This window comes from Hordeum vulgare, chromosome 1H (assembly GCF_904849725.1).
Source record: "Hordeum vulgare subsp. vulgare chromosome 1H, MorexV3_pseudomolecules_assembly, whole genome shotgun sequence".
NCBI classification, from domain to species: Eukaryota; Viridiplantae; Streptophyta; class Magnoliopsida; order Poales; family Poaceae; genus Hordeum; species Hordeum vulgare.
Genome location: NC_058518.1, coordinates 238,088,183 through 238,104,981, shown reverse-complemented (window position 1 = coordinate 238,104,981; position 16,799 = coordinate 238,088,183).

Below are 16,799 nucleotides of genomic sequence, written 5' to 3'. Positions count from 1 at the left end.
GAATTGCGGATTTATGATCAGATTATCTATGAATCTTATTTGAGTTTCTTATGATCTCTCTTGTGCATGATTTCATATCCTTGTAATTCTATTCGAGTTGTGGTTTTTTTTTGGCCAACTAGATCTATGATTCTTGCAATGGGAGAAGTGCTTGGTTTTGGGTTCATACCGTGCGGTGACCTCACCCAATGACAGAAGGGGTAGCGAGGCACGCATCCTGTTGTTGCCATCAAGGGTAAAAAGATGGGGTTTTCATCATTGGTTTGAGATTATCCCTCTACATCATGTCATCTTGCTTAAGGCGTTACTATGTTCTTCATGAACTCAATACACTAGATGCATGCTGGATAGTGGTCGATGTGAGGAGTAATAGTAGTAGATGCAGAAAGTACCGGTCTACTTGTCTCGCACGTGATGCCTATATGTATGATCATTGCCTTAGATATCGTCATGAATTTGCGCTGTTCTATCAATTGCTCGACAGTAATTTGTTTACCCACCGTGATACTTGCTATTTTGAGAGAAGCCTCTAGTGAACACTGTGGCCTCGAGGTTCTACTCCACACCATATTTTCAGCCTTACACTTTTTACTTCGTTGCACTTTCTGCCGTCACATATCAATTTGCAAACAATCTTGAAGGGATTGACAACCCCTTTGAAGCGTTGGGTGCAAGCTTGTTTGTGTTTGCGCAGGTACTTTGGACTTGACGAGGCCCTCCTTGTGGATCGATACCTTGGTTCTCAAACTGAGGGAAATACTTACTGCTCATGTGTTGCATCACCCTTTCCTATTCAAGGGAACAACATATGCAAACCAGAGAAGTAACAAGAAGAATTCCTAAGCGCCAGGGAAGGACTTTTGTTGCCGCAGCAGATGCCAACATGAATCTTGAGATGACTATGATGTAGTATGATAGGATGGTATCCTCCTTTGAATGATTCAAGTGGCTTGACTTGGCGCATGTTTACGCATGTAGTTGAAACAAAATCAACATAGCCTCTATGATATTCATGTTCATGGTGATTTATGTCCTACTCATGCTTGCACTCAATGTTAGTTAATATCAATGCATTTTGATGACCGTTGTCGCTCTCTAGTTGGTCGCTTCCTAGTCTTTTGCTAGCCTTCACTTGTACTAAGCGGGAATACTGCTTGTGCATCCACTCCCATAAACCCAAAGTTGTTCCATATGAGTCCACCATACCTACCTATATACGGTATCTACCTGCCGTTCCAAGTAAATTTGCATGTGCCACTCTCTAAATCTTCAAGAAATAATCTGTTTTGCATGCCCGAACCGCTCATGTGGTGACAAGGGGCGATCAGTATCTTCCATGCTTGGCGTGTTATCCTTGATATGTGTTTATTCACTATCACTCACGAGAAAGGGGCCGGTAATTGGAATGCCCAGTTCCGTGCTCAAATCGAAAAGATAATTGCAAACAAAACTCCCCCTGGATTGATGTTGGTATGGACGGCACCCGAGTATTCGGCTAGTCGTGGAGTGTGATTGATCGGTGGTGGGGGAGTCAAACCTTTACTTTTCTGTTTGGGAACCGCCTATAGCATGTGTAGCGTGGAAGATGGTGCAAACTCTTGGTCATTGCGTTGACAATGAAAGCATGCCACCCAAAATTATTATCTCTGTTTTCAACGCTTGAGCTCAGGCACCTCTGCAAATCAATGCTTCCCTCTACGAAGGGCCTGTCTCTTTATGTTCCTGTTGAGTCATCCTCTTCTGATAAAAGCACCAATTAGAGAGCACCTCTGTCATTTTTAAGCTTTGCTTTTAACTGTGATTGAGTATGACTGTGACTAGATCTTCTTTGCCATGAATTACAATGTTTAGTCAGCCCTTGGTCTTTGAAGGTGCTCTGCATTTATGTTTTGCGGTCTCAGAAAGAGCTAGCGAGATACCATCTGTTCGTACTTCTTCATGATTGTTTTGATTGAAGTGTTGACGTTTGAAACTTATTATCATTGCTCGCTAGTTGATTATGCCAATGATATGAGTTTACCGTGAGACCTAGATGTCATTTGCTTATGTCGTTACCTTTTGATCTTGCTGAAATTCTGGTTATGAGTTAGACATAGTTGCAATAACAAGATCAAACAGAGTTCATAAAAGTTTTTCTTTTGTCTCTTTCAGTTTGTCAACTGAATTGCTTGAGGACAAGCAAGGTTTTAAGCTTGGGGGAGTTGATATGTCTCCATTATGTCTACTTTTCCAAAGTCTTTTGCCCTTGTTTTGGACTCAAATTTGCATGATTTGAATGGAACTAACCCGGACTAACGTTGTTTTCAGCAGAATTGCCATGGTGTTGTTTTTTCGCAGAATTTTTTTTTCTCAGAATGACCTGGAAATTTATAGATATTTTTTGTAGAATATATAAAAAATACTAGCGCAAGAATCAACCGGAGGGGTGGAGCTGTGAGCCCACAAGCCCACCTGGCGCGCCCCCCCTGGCCGCGCCTGGCAGGCTTGTGGGGCCCACATTGCTCCACCGCCTCCAATCTCAGCTCTATTTAGTCCCTTTCGCCCGGAAAAAAACAGAGAGAAGAGTTCATCGCGTTTTACAATACGGAGGTGCCGCCACCTCCTGTTCTTCATTTGGAGGGCAGATCTGGAGTCCGTTCTGGGCTCCGGAGAGGGGAGATCGTCACCATCGTCATCACCAACCTTCCTTCATCGCCAATTCCATGATGCTCTTCACCGTTCGTGAGTAATCTCATCATAGGCTTGCTGGACGGTGATGGGTTGGATGAGATCTATCATGTAATTGAGTCAGTTTTGACGGGGATTGATCCCTAGTATCCACTATGTTCTGAGATTGATGTTGCTACTACTTTGCCATGCTTAATACTTGTCACTAGGGCCCGAGTGCCATTTTTTCAGATCTAAACATATTATGTTGTCGCCAATATATGTGTGTTCTTGATCCTATCTTGCAAGTTGTAGTCACCTAATATGTTATGACCCGGCAACCCCGGAGTGACAATATCCGGAACCATTCCCGGAGATGACCATAGTATGAGGAGTTCATGTATTCATTAAGTGTTAATGTGTTGGTCCGGTTCTCTATTAAAAGGTGAACCTGAATTTCCCGTAGTTTCCATTAGGACCCCGCTGCCACGGGAGGGATGGACAATAGATGTCATGCAAGTTCTTTTCCCTAAGCACGTATGACTACATACAGAATACATGCCTACATTACATTGACGAACTGGAGCTAGTTACATATCATCCATCACCGATCCAATGCCTACGAGTTTTTCCTACTGGTCCTTGCTACGTTACTTTGCCGCTACTGCTGGCACTGTTGTCACTGCTGCTACTGTTACTGCTACTGCTGTCACTATTGCTATTGGTTATTGTTGCTACTGTTGCTATCATACTACCTTGCTACTGATACTTTGCTGCAGATACTAAATCTTTCTGGTGTGGTTGAATTGACAACTCAACTGCTAATACTTGAGAATATTCTTTGGCTTCCCCTTGTGTCGAATCAATAAATTTGGGTTGAATACTCTACCCTCGATAACTGTTGCGATCCCCTATACTTGTGGGTTATCAGTGTGTTGTATGAGGCAGTCACCCAAGCAAGACAGCCTTCGCCACTCTCCGATGTATCCGCCAGAGCCTTGTCGGCTCCCTGTTTGGCATGGGGAGGAGAGATATGAAAATGATTTTTTTTTAAATAAAGTAAAAATGAGCACTGAGATGTACGGCCCATTTGTTAGGTTGGATATTGACAATATATATATATCGGTACATCACATCACAAGATAATATATACGTGGCGGGACGTGGTCACCTCACGCACACACGTGATGGTCGTGTCTAGTCATGCGGTGACCATGAGAGATGCATCCGTAGGTGCGAAGGCCACGCCGGGGGTCACGTCTAGCGGTAGAGTGACCTTGTCCAACATCATGGTGTCCAAGATGGCGGAGGCGGTGCATCACCCGATGAAATCAACGACGCGTGCGAACTCCATGATGGCCACGGGCGACGAAACGACGAGGCGCTTGTCCTCGCGGATGAGGCAGAGGAAGAAAGAGATGAGGCCCGATATCTCACTGTCATTGAATGCTCTATGCGATCTCAGTACAAACTATCTTTCTTTATCGATGATAGTGAAACTATTTATACCATTATAAGGGACACAAGAGGGGCGTGGAGTATTTGAGCTCGAACTCAAATGCACCCTCATGAACAATAAAAAAATAAAAAACATATCAAAAAAATCGGAATATTTCTTGTGATGAACTTTGACAAAATTTCAAAGGGCTTTCAAACTTTTATTATGAGATCACATTCGAGTAAGGCGTGATAAAAAACAACAACGATGCTCTGAAAATGCTACTTTTGAAAGCATTTTGTGTAAGTGCATCTAGTGCCCCTTAGTGATTTTGGTGGGTTGAAGACTTATAGGTTAAGAGACTAACATGTTTGTGAGTGTACACAGGTGTCGGTGCACTAAAGACTAGGGTCCCTAGTGCCCCAGACTTGTGCACAGGCGCAAAGAGCCCCTGACGGCAGGGCGTGGCAGAGTCTAAACAAGATGCACCCCGAAGATTACCAAGGCCCCGGCAAGCCTGCCTTGCCGGGAGGATATCCAAGGTCACGCCCATTTTAGTGGGCATGATGAACTCACCAGGCACGAGGCCTCGACAAACCTCCTTTGTCGGGAAGACAACCGAAGCCCCCCCCCCCAGCAAGCTTCCTTATCGGGATGAAGACCCAAGGCCCCGGCAAGCACCCTTGCTAGGATGACGGGCTAAGCACTGGAGGGCGACCGCCCTTGCCACAGTGCCACCGCCCCCCAGGATCCAGCGCATTCCGCATGCGCCAACGCGGCGTCCAGGTGTGGAAGCACCTGGACACATGTCTTCACCAGCACTCTACTGACAAGCACAAGATGTGCATTTAATGCACCTGACAGCGGTAGATAGATAAGCACCGCTCTAGGTTCACTGTAACATCTCGTGAACCTACCATCGAGCACTGTAGGTGACCCATTTGCCTATAAAAGGATGCCCTTGGCTCATTCACAAGGGGTTAGACTCTTGGGAGGTTGGCCAACAAGAAGGTTGTCATCACTGTAACGAATAACAAAACGCTTAATACGATCAGACGAGCAGGACGTAGGGTTTTACGTGTAAGCAGCCCGAACCTGGGTAAAAAGGCTTGTCGGGTGTTGATCGTTAGATCTGCTCTTGACGTTGTCTTTCCCGCCCTACAATCACAAGGGTATCACATCGATCCCCATAGGTGTCGACCTAGCAACGCTGACATCTTCGGGGCGCCAGGTAGGGGCGGGGGAGAGACGCGTGAATCAGAGCAAACTCAGCACCAGTCCATCGAAGTTTGGGCGTTATGACGCGTTCCCCTAGAAACAGGGTACCGCGTCGGGCGTCCTGTTCTGCTGTGGCTTCCCAAGACCTGCGCGAGTGTGTTGTTACGCGCGCACGCGGAGCAGGGATGCGGAGGTTCCAAGAGCAGCGTCGCCGGGCCAATGCGTAGCTCGGGGGCTGATACATCTCCAACGTATCTATAATTTTTTATGGTTCCATGCTATTATTTTGTCAACTTCGGATGTTTTATATGCTTGAATATGCTATTTTATATATTTTTGGGACTAACCTATTAACTCAGTGCCAAGTGCGAGTTTCTATTTTTTCTGAGTTTTTGACCTTTTTCAGACGGAGTCCAAATGGAATAAAACTTTCGGGATGATTTTGTTTGGACCAAAAGAGACCCCCGAAGCTTTGGAAGAAGGCCAGAAGAGCCACGAGGGAGTCACAAGCCCAGGAGGCGCCCCCCCCCAGGACGCACCTACCAGGCTTGTGACCTCCTCTTGGGCCCAACCGATGTAATTCCACCGCTATAAATTCCTATAAATTCAGGAACCCCCAAAAAGAAACCTAGATCGTGAGTTCCGCCGCCGCAAGCCTCTGTAGCCACCAAAAACCAATCTGAAGCCCGTTCTGGCACCCTGCCGGAGGGGGAATCCATCTCCGGTGGCCATCTTCATCATCCCGGCGATCTCCATGACGAGGAGGGAGTATTTCACCCTCGGGGCTGAGGGTATGTACCAGTAGCTATGTGTTTGATCTCTCTCTCTCGTGTTCTTGAGATGTCTTGATCTCTATGTACCGCGGGCTTTGCTACTATAGTTGGATCTTATGATGTTCTTCCCCTCTCCCTTCTTGTAATGAATTGAGTTTTCCCTTTGGAGTTATATTATCGAATTGAGTCTTTAAGAACACTTGATGTATGTCTTGCACGTGTCTATCTATGGTGACAATGGGATATTCATGTGAGTACTTTATGTATGTTTTGGTGACCAACTTGTGGGTTTCGTGACATCGAGAACCTATGCATATGGGTTGGCACACGTTTTGACTCTCCGGTAGAAACTTTGGGGCACTCTTTGAAGTTCTGTGTGTGGGTTGAATAGATGATTCTGAGATTGTGTGATGCATATCGTATAATCATGCCTACAGATACTTGAGGTGACAATGGAGTATCTAGGTGACATTAGGGTCTTGGTTGATATGTGTCTTAAGGTGTTATTCTAGTATGAACTCTATGATGGATCGAACGGAAAGAATAGCTTCGTGTTATTTTACTACGGACTCTTGAATAGATCAATCAGAAAGAATAACTTTGTGGTGGTTTCGTACCTGACAATAATCTCTTCGTTTGTTCTCCGCTATTAGTTACTTTGGAGTGACTCTTTGTTGCACGTTGAGGGATAGTTATATGATCCAATTATGTTATCATTGTTGAGAGAACTTCACTAATGAAAGTATGAACCCTAGGCCTTGTTTCCACGCATTGCAATACCGTTCGTGCTCGCTTTTACTATTAGTTACCTTGCTGTTTTTGTAATTTCAGATTACAAAAACCTATATCTACCATCCATATTGCACTTGTATCACCATCTCTTCGCCGAACTAGTGCACCTATACAACTTACCATTGTATTGGGTGTGTTGGGAACACAAGAGACTCTTTGTTATTTGGTTGCAGGGTTGCTTCAGAGAGACCATCTTCATCCTACACCTCCCGCGGATTGATAAACCTTAGGTCACCCACTTGAGGGAATATTGCTACTATCCTACAAACCTCTGCACTTGGAGGCCCAACAACGTCTGCAAGGAGAAGGTTGCTTAGTAGACATCAGGGGCCAATGTGCAGCTGTCGAGGGCGCGCCTGGGCGCTTCATAGAGGCCCCGGCACATACTCTGGTAGACGCACCTCCGCGGAGAGATGCATAGTCGTTGAGGATGCGCCACACGGTCTGGAAGCCCTGGCACGTGCTCCAGTGCGAGTGTTGCGCCCCTGAGAGTGTCGCATCGTCGCCCAAAGACGCGCTTGGGGGCTCCGCAAGCACAGCCTGGCAAGAGAGAAGAAAAGGGGTTGCACCCTGGCTGGCTCCTTCTCCAAGCGGCGGTCATGGACCGTCGGCAAGAAGTCCTTGCCGGAGAAAAGACCGCCAGGAGCGGTGATTTCCTGCTTGCCGAGGGCTCCGACGCCCCAACAAAAGACTCAAATGCGATGCAACCACAGCGTGAGGAGATAGGTTAGCCCATGATTCAGATCTGAAGTAGATAGATTCTCTGGTCTTTCACTTTGGAAGTTTCCAACCTTTGTGTGTGGAGTTTGCGTGTACTGTGACCTTCCGAAAGTTCGGTGCACCTTGTCTCTGTTTCAAACTCGTTCAAATGACCTGAATGGCCATAGAGCGCCTTCAAACAGTTATGAACCTGATCAACAGAGCAAGCGGCTACGTAGCACCCGGTTTCGTCTCAAGTTGCGCTTGGCCATTTCCATAGTTGCACCGAACGCGGTATGGAGCCTTGCCGGTAGTCGCTGTCAAGATCCTAGGTTATGCAAAATGAATCATACAAAGAACCGAATCGAAAAAGGGAAAAATAGTCTTTTTCATTCATATGAATGGATACATTTGACTTCACTTACAAAAGCGTGGTTATCCTAACCTAAAGACCCTATCTTTTGACGAGGACTGACCCGCGCGGAGGAGTGGAGTTCAAGAAGGCAAAAATGCGGGCCATCCCCAGGCGCAACCTAGGTTGGTCCCTCCTGGACTAGCATTGCGCAGTCGAGAACTGCGTCAGGGGACATGGCAGCAGAAGAAGGTGAAGGGGCCAGGTCCAATGCTCGCGTCGCCTCAAAGAAAAGGCGTCAATGCAGGCCTCGAGAGAGAGGGGAGAAGCATGAGCAGGCGTCGACGGCAAGGCCAGCGGTCAGTTGGAGTGTAACAGCCGAGATGCTTTCTTTAATATTTTGTAAGCCTTTCCTCTTGTGGCAACATTGTTGAACCTATGTTACGGAAGTGATGAGGTGATTGTCATTTCATCTATTTGTCATTTCATGTGCATCATATCATTTTTTGTGTTAGTCTTGATCTGGTCTACCTTGGTGTTGTGAATTCACGTGGCTAGTGATGTTCTTGTGGAGTGTGGTGTGGGTGCAACTATGACCTAAAAACCTTAGTTGCACCATAGCCCAAAACCCCCTCTCCTTTATATATTTTGAGATATAATCAAGTTGCTGTTTTGGGGTTTAAAAATGCACATCTTCTTTGCAAATTCTTTCAAATAATAGTGAATGTCAAACATCACTGATTTAAAATCATTTCCCTTTTTGTTTTAATTTAAACACGGGCTTATTTAATAAAAAGACAATTATTTTCCTTTGCTCTAAAATGCCTCCTCTATTTTTTATAAATAGGAGCAGCATTTTAGAGACTCATATTTATTTTTGTTTCTTTTCTTTCCTTTATTCTGTTTTACCTCTCTCTTTTATTCCAAAAGCTGATTTGAAAAATAGAAAACCCTACTTTATTTTAGAAAGAGGGGGAGGCAGATGAGTGGGCTATGGCCCATTGCTTCTGTGGCGCTGGAAGCCCGTGCCCCTTTCCTTTCTTCCTCCTCCTCACACCGTTTCTCTTCTTTCTTCTTTCCGTCAGACAGAGAGGTGCGAGAGCGTGTGAGAGAGAGCGCCAAGTCGATGCCGTGAAGATCACGGACGTCGAGGCCTATTTAGCCTTGTCAGCCATGCCCCCTCCTCCTAGGGTTCCGCAACTCCCTCCTCACCGCCGCCACTTTTCCTTCTTCCCCTGTTCTTCACTGTAGATAGATCTGAGAGAGAGAGAGGGTGAGTTTCAGAGAGATACTAGGAGGCGCCTCACCATCATCGTCGTCGTCCTCGTCAACACCGATGCCTCCCGCTCGGGCAAGGATGTCTGCGACGTCCCCGGAGATGCCCTCGTCCCATTCCCGTCGCTGGTAAGGCCGGAGGACGTCCGCAACGACGGCCCCGACCTCGTCTTCGGCGAGCACCCGAAGCCCCGCCCTGCAACAGCGCCATCTTCTTCCTCTTCCCCGCACCGATCTTCTTTGTCAAGGTGCTCTAGGGTGAGCGTCTCCTCCCCCTATTCCTTCCCCCGTGCGTAGAAGGGATCCTCTGTGCGAGGGTGTCGCCGCCGTTGTGGTCGGCCATGGACGGAGGCCAAGCTCCATCGCGCCGCTGTGGTAGTCCACCTCCCACCATGTTAGTAACGGCAATGGAACCCCCTTGGTTCCCATGTTCCCCACCAGTAGCTTCTAGACGTCGTTGTCGCCTCCTAGCTCGCCGGGGTAAGCTCCCCCTTCTCTGCAATCCGACCTGGAGGTAGAAGAAGGCCCGTGGCCTTGGCATATGAGGAGAAGAACCTCCTTCGGTTCAGTCTCCCCCGCGCTAGCCCAGTGGCGTCAGCCCCGCGCCTCCACTAGGAGGGCATGGGATTGATCCCCCCTGGCGCCCCTTTTTCTTTGATTTTCTGGTGTTATTTTCCACTACGGTGGAGATTGATGGCAGTGTCATCTGGTGTGCTTCCTCAGGTTGATCGGCAACCGAGTGACAGCCCAGTGGTAGCGAGTGGTGGATGATAGCAGGAGGTGGCGGGTTCGACCCCCCTTCTTTCACCTTTTCTTTTAGTTTTTTTTCCATATGTATGTGTAGGTGTGCATGTGTGTGTGGCTGTAGCAGAGGTAGATTGGTGTGTGTGTGTATGGCAGTGGGACCAGAGGACCCACATGTCATGCTGAGAGAGAGCCACTGCCAAGTGGACCCTCTCACCATGTTTATTTTTCCTAAGTGCCGCACTTTATGATTTCATGCCCTCTTTAGAGCTTCATATTAGGTGGAGTTGTGATCCATTGATGTTGATTCCTTGATGGAATGGTAGTGAGTTAACCCCTCTACAACTTGGGACAAGTATGTTGCAATTAGGATCTTGCATGTGCTTGTTACACCTTGTCAAAGTGGGCAATTGACTGAAAATGACAGGTTTGAGAAAACCTGTGAATTTCACTAAGTCTAGGAATCTGGAGTTATTTTCTTCCCCTGTTGTGTTGTTCATATCTGCTCATCTGTTGGGGATTAGCCCAAGCAACAAACTAATGTTTGATTTCTGTTATGTTTGTCTAGCTCCCTGTAAAATTTCGTGCCCAGATACATCCTATAGATATCATTTTGGAGGCTGCCAAAATGCTTCAGATCATAAGCAGTTGGTGAAAATCTGTAATTTTCACTAAGTCCCAATATGTGATATTTTTGTCCAAGTTAGAGGTTGTATATCTGCTGATGTGTGAGCCCTTTGCTTTAGCTACTTGTTATAGGTTGTAATGCAGTTGAATGGCTTCAGTTGCATGTCTTGTTTGAATTATTTAGAGGGTTGTAGCTGCTGTAGATCTTGTAGTCAAAGTGCTATGTTGCTGTTAAAAACAGATTGTGTATCTAGATGGTTTTTGAGCTTGTGTGAGCTATGTTTGATGGTGTGGTGTGTTCTCAAGCACCATTCCACTTGTGTTTTGATGCTTGATCACTTGACATCCTGGTTACACCAGTACGTTCCCATTTAATTGAGTTTGTGGCTGTTTTGAACTCGTAGACCTTCGTAACTTGTTTTGTAGTTTCCAGTTGTTCCGAGACTCCGTTCACGACGTTCTTCATATGTTTTTGCATAGTTTTCCCGTGATGCATATGATTATGCAATGTTCATGAATGTCAAGATAAATTAACATGAGGTTCTGTCCAGGATATAAACAACTCAACTAATGCATGTGAAAGTGACTAGAATAGTGGTACATGCTTTCTTCTTCACACATGCATCATATTGGTTGATGCATTATGTTTTGCTGGTGTTTATTTGCTGTTATCTTGTCTTTGGGTAGCATCAGGAATGGAGAGCGAGTACGTGGATTCTGGAGAGTTCGTGCAGGAAGAACAAGAGCAGTTCCAGGCTGAAGAAATCACACGCAAGATGACCGTGACCTTGACACTGTTTCTAGCTTTGTTATGCTTAGAGTTACGTTTCCTTCATTACATGCCCGCTGCGTACCACATGATACGAATGCCATCAAACTTTGCCATGAAACCTCAAACACCTCCCTTCCTAGCAAATATTGTTTGGCTAAGTAGGCTTGCTCAACCCCTAATTGATAGCGTTGGTAGTTGCAGGTGCTAGCTGGTCCATGTGATAACATGGGCATTTTGATATCATTATGTTTAATTAATGCACCTATATACTTGGTAAATAACGGAAGGCCTAGACTTTTGCCGGGTGATTTGTTCCATTGTTGTCGCCTTGGTTTCGGTTACCGGTGTTTTATTCCATAACTGAGCGCTCCTAACATGTTCGGGGTTGTTATGGGGACCCCCTTGATAAGTCGTTTTAGATTAAAGCTTTTCCAGCCAGGTCCAACTCTGGTGTTAACTTGCTAACAACTTAATAAAGCATAGGGAATAGCTATCCCGAGGAATTAATCAACAACCCGGGCCAGTGATCCTCATGAGTGTTGGTCCAACCTGAGTGATGTCTGGCGCCCCCTTGTCACCCAGGGTTTAGCCAATCCGACGTCTAGCTCATCCGGTCATGCCCTGAGAACGAGATACGTGGCTCCTATCGGGACTGTCGGCACGCTGGGCGGCCTTGCTGGATTAGTTTTACCTTTTACGAGATATCTTGCGCATTGGGATTCCGGTGAGACTTTGGGTCTTCTCAGAGTTGAGGTTTTCCTCTAAGGAATCCGACGAGATCACGAGTTTCGTGGTAGAGGATTACTATGCGGCCCGTGGTAATTTGTGATGGACTAGTTGGAGCACCCGTGCAGGGTTTTAATCTTTCGGAAAGCCGTGCCCGTGGTTATGTGGAAAATACGGATATTTTGTTAACATCTGGTTCTAGACAACTTAAAGTAATTCTAATAAAACTGCCAACTGAGTGCGTAACCGTGACTGTCTCTTTCGGAGGTCCTTCTCTCATCGAGAACACGATGGGGTTATGTCTGACGTAAGTAGGTGTTCAGGATCACTTAGTGATCAATCTAGTATTCGACCGACTTGCGTAGACCACCATATGTTGACTCTGATAATCGTAAGATAGCCACCATATAAGATTAGGTTGCTGCAAACCCATACACTTAACCTTCCTCATCCATTAACTCGGCTATATTCGATACCAAGTTCATTCGATTGATGAGTCCTCGTGGCTCACGGTTTATGCTACCTCTTGAGATTGCGTTTGTTTTTCCCTTGAAGAGGAAAGGGTGATGCAACACAGTAGCAGTAAATATTTCCCTTAGTTTCAGAACCAAGGTATCAATCCAGTAGGAGTATCAAGGCAAGTCATCAATGTACCTGTGCAAAAACAAACAAACTTGCACCCAACGCTATAAAGGGGTAGTCAATCCCTTCATGATTAATTGCAAGGTGAGATCTGAAGGTGGAAAGTGAAACAAAGTAAAAGCGTAGAGCTGAAAATATGATGTGAAGTAGACCCGAGAACCATAGTGTTCACAAGAGGCTTCTCTCATGATAGCAAGTATTGCGGTGGGTGAACTAATTACTGTCGAGCAAATGATAGAACCGCGCAAAGTCATGATGATATCTAAAGCAATGATCATACATATAGGCATCACGACCGAGACAAGTAGACTGATACTGTCTCCATCTACTACTATTACTCCACACATCAACCTCTATCCAGCATGCATCTAGTGTATTGAGTTCATAACAAACAGTGTAACGCCTTAAGCAAGATGACATGATGTAGAGGGATAAATTCATGCAATAGATATAAACCCCATCTTTTTACCCTTGATGGCAACAGCACGATGCGTGACTCGCTACCCCTTCTGTCACTGGGTGAGGACACCGCACAGTATGATCCCAAAACCAAGCACTTCTCCCATTGCAAGAATTATAGATCAAGTTGGACAAACGAAACCCACAACTCGTAGAGAATTACATGGATACTAAATCGTGCATATAAGAGATCAGAGGAAACTCAAATAATATTCATAGATAATCTGATCATAAATCCACAATTCATCAGATCTTGATAAACACACCGCAAAAGAATATTACATCGGATAGATCTCCATGAAGATCATGGAGAATTTTGTATTGAAGATCCAAGAGAGAGAAGAAGCCATCTAGCTACTAGCTATGGACCCGTAGGTCTGTGGTGAACTACTCACGCATCATCGGAGAGGCAATGGTGTTGATGAAGAAGCCCTCCGTGTCCGAATCCCCCCTCCGGCAGGGCACCAGAACGTGCCCCAGATGGGATCTTGCGGAGACAAAAGCTTGCGGAGGCGGAAAAGTATTTTCGTGGCTTGATGACCCACAAGTATAGGGGATCTATCATTGTCCTTTCGATAAGTAAGAGTGTCGAACCCAACAAGGAGCAGAAGGATCTAACAAGTGGTTTTCACCAAGGTAATATCTGCAAGCACTAAAATTATCAGTAACAAGTAGTTGTTTGGTGAGATGATTCGTAGCGAGTAGCAAGTAACAAAAGTAGCTACGGTGCAGCAAAGTGGCTCAATCCCTTTCGTAGCAAGGTACAAGCCTGGACAAAGTCTTATAGGAGGAAAAACGCTCCCGAGGACACACGGGAATTTCTGTCATGCTAGTTTTCATCATGTTCATATGATTCGCGTTTGTTACTTTGATAGTTTGATCTGTGGGTGGACCGGCGCTTGGGTACTTCCCTTACTTGGACAAGCATCCCACTTATAATTAACCCCTCTTGCAAGCATCCGCAACTACGAAATAAGAATTAAGACAAAGTCTAACCATAGCATTAAACTAGTGGATCCAAATCAGCCCCTTATGAAGTAATGCACAAACTAGGGTTTAAGCTTTTGTCACTCTAGCAACCATCATCTACTTACTACTTCCCAATGCCTTCCTCTAGGCCCAAATAATGGTGAGGTGTTATGTAGTCGACGTTCACATAACACCACTAGAGGAAAAAGAACATACAACACATCAAAATATCGAACGAATACCAAATTCACATGACTACTATTAGCATGACTTATCCCATGTCCTCAGGAACAAAAGTAACTACTCATAAAGCATAATCATATTGATGACCAGAGAGGTAATCAGTAGCATCAAAGATCTGAACATAAACTCTTCCACCAAGTAATCGAACTAGCATCAACTACAAAGAGTAATTAACACTACTAGCAACCTTACAAGTACCAATCGGAGTCGCAAGACGGAGATTGGTTACAAGAGATGAACTAGGGTTTGGAGATGAGATGGTGCTGATGAAGATGTCGACGGTGATGAGTCCCCTTCGATGAGAGGAGTGTTGGTGATGATGATGGCGACGATTTCACCCTTCGGGAGGGAAATTTCCTCGACAGGATCGTCCTGCCGGAGCTCTAGATTGGTTCTTCTCAAGTTCCGCCTCGTGGCGGCGGCGAATCCTCCAAAAAGCCTCCTCCTTATTTTTTTCTGGACGAAACCCTTCTTGTAGCCAAAGGGGGGAGCCAGAGGGCCAGCTGGGTGCCCACAAGCCCCCTAGGAGCGTCCAGGGGGTGGCCGCGCCTAGCAGGCTTGTGGCCACCTGCTGGCGCCCCTCTAGCACTTCTTCGGCCCAGTATTTTTTATAAATCCCGAAAAAAATCATCGTCGATTTTCACGACGTTTGGAGTTGCGTAGAATAGGTATCTCAAACATGCTCCTTTTTCATGCCAGAATTCTAGCTGCCGGCATTCTCCCTCTTCATGTAAACCTTGCAAAAGAAGAGAGAAAAGGCATAAGTATTGTACCGTGAAGTGAAATAACAGCTCAAAAAGTGATAAATATCAACATGAAAATGGACGTATCAACTCCCCCAAGCTTAGACCTCGCTTGTCTCAAGCGAAAGCCTAGCTCAATAAATATATCCACATGTTTAGGGAGATAGGTGTCGACAAAACAAGATACGAACATGCAGGCATCATGATCATGCAGAACACCCATACCAACATATAATCTCTCATGCTAAAGTGATAATTCCTTCACAAAGTAAAGCATGGATCAAGAACCTTACCGAGAAGTAACAACCGATAGCCTTTAGTCATTGAAGTAAGTGCAATTTATCACAACATCACAAAGAGTCAAATAAGAGCTTGTAAAGCAAATCCACATACTCAATCATCTTTTCATTCTCTACAATTGCTACAACTCACGTGGTACTCATAAGATCAAAGTTTCAGCTGGACACAAAGAAAGATAGGGGCTTATAGTTTTGCCTCCCAACTGCTTACCTCAAGGGTAAAGTCAACAATAATAATTCATGAATACTTACCTCCAAGTTGACATATGAATATAGATCTTTCCCAAGCATATGATGTTAGCCAAGATAAAGGCGAAACAAGGAATTGGTGAAGATCACCATGAGTCTTTCAAGGGCAAAAAGTAAAGGTACAAGATAGGCTCTTCGCAGAGGGAAGTAGAAGTTGTCATGCCCTTTTGAGGTTTGGATGCGTGTCCTCTTAGTGTGGAGGAACGTCACTTTATATTGCCTCCTGTGATAAAGAACTTTATTATGAAGTATGTCGCTTTTATGTCTTCCTCATCACAGGTTCGTACAAAGCTTATTTTCCACACATTAATAGATCATACATATTAGAGACCAATTTTTATTGCTTGCTCCGATGACAACTTACTTGAGGGATCTTATTCAATCCATAGGTAGGTATGGTGGACTCTCATGGCAAAACTGGGTTGAAGGTTTATGGATGCACAAGTAGTATCTCTACTTGCTGCGGGAGTTTTGGCTAATATGAGGTGGAAGCAATCATCACATGCTAAGGGATCTCTAATCATATAACATTGTTCGGAACCAAGCAAACATAATTCATTATGTTGTCTTCCTTATCCAACATCTACTTCTAGGCATGTAATAGTTTAGTGAGTGTTCACAGTCATAGATGGTGTCAAAGATGATATATTTATATGTGAACCTCTCCTTCTTTATCACTTCCTATTAATTGCAACAATGACCAAGGTCTACGTTTGTCTACCCTCAACAAGTTTCAATCATCATTCTTTTTATATGTGAAGCCATCACTTCCCATAAGATCATTACATGATCTTTCATGCTTTTGTTCTTTTCTCAATCTATTGATCATGGCATGAGGCAAAGACCTTCAACTAAGACACTCTTTATTATATGGCTCACGAGCTCGAATACATCGGGGGTGACACAAAGCAAAACTCAAGACTAAAACACTAAGACCTTTATTCTGCTAGAGAAAGAGAAAACTGAAAAGGAACAAACTAAAACAAAGGTAAAAGCAAAAGATGTGATGGTGATACGATACCGGGGCAACTCCCCCAAGCTTGGCACGAGCCAAGGGGAATGCCCATACCCATGCTTAGTTATCTTACTTTGGAGGTGATGGTGGTGGAGTTGTTGAAGAGGTCTTGAGCTTG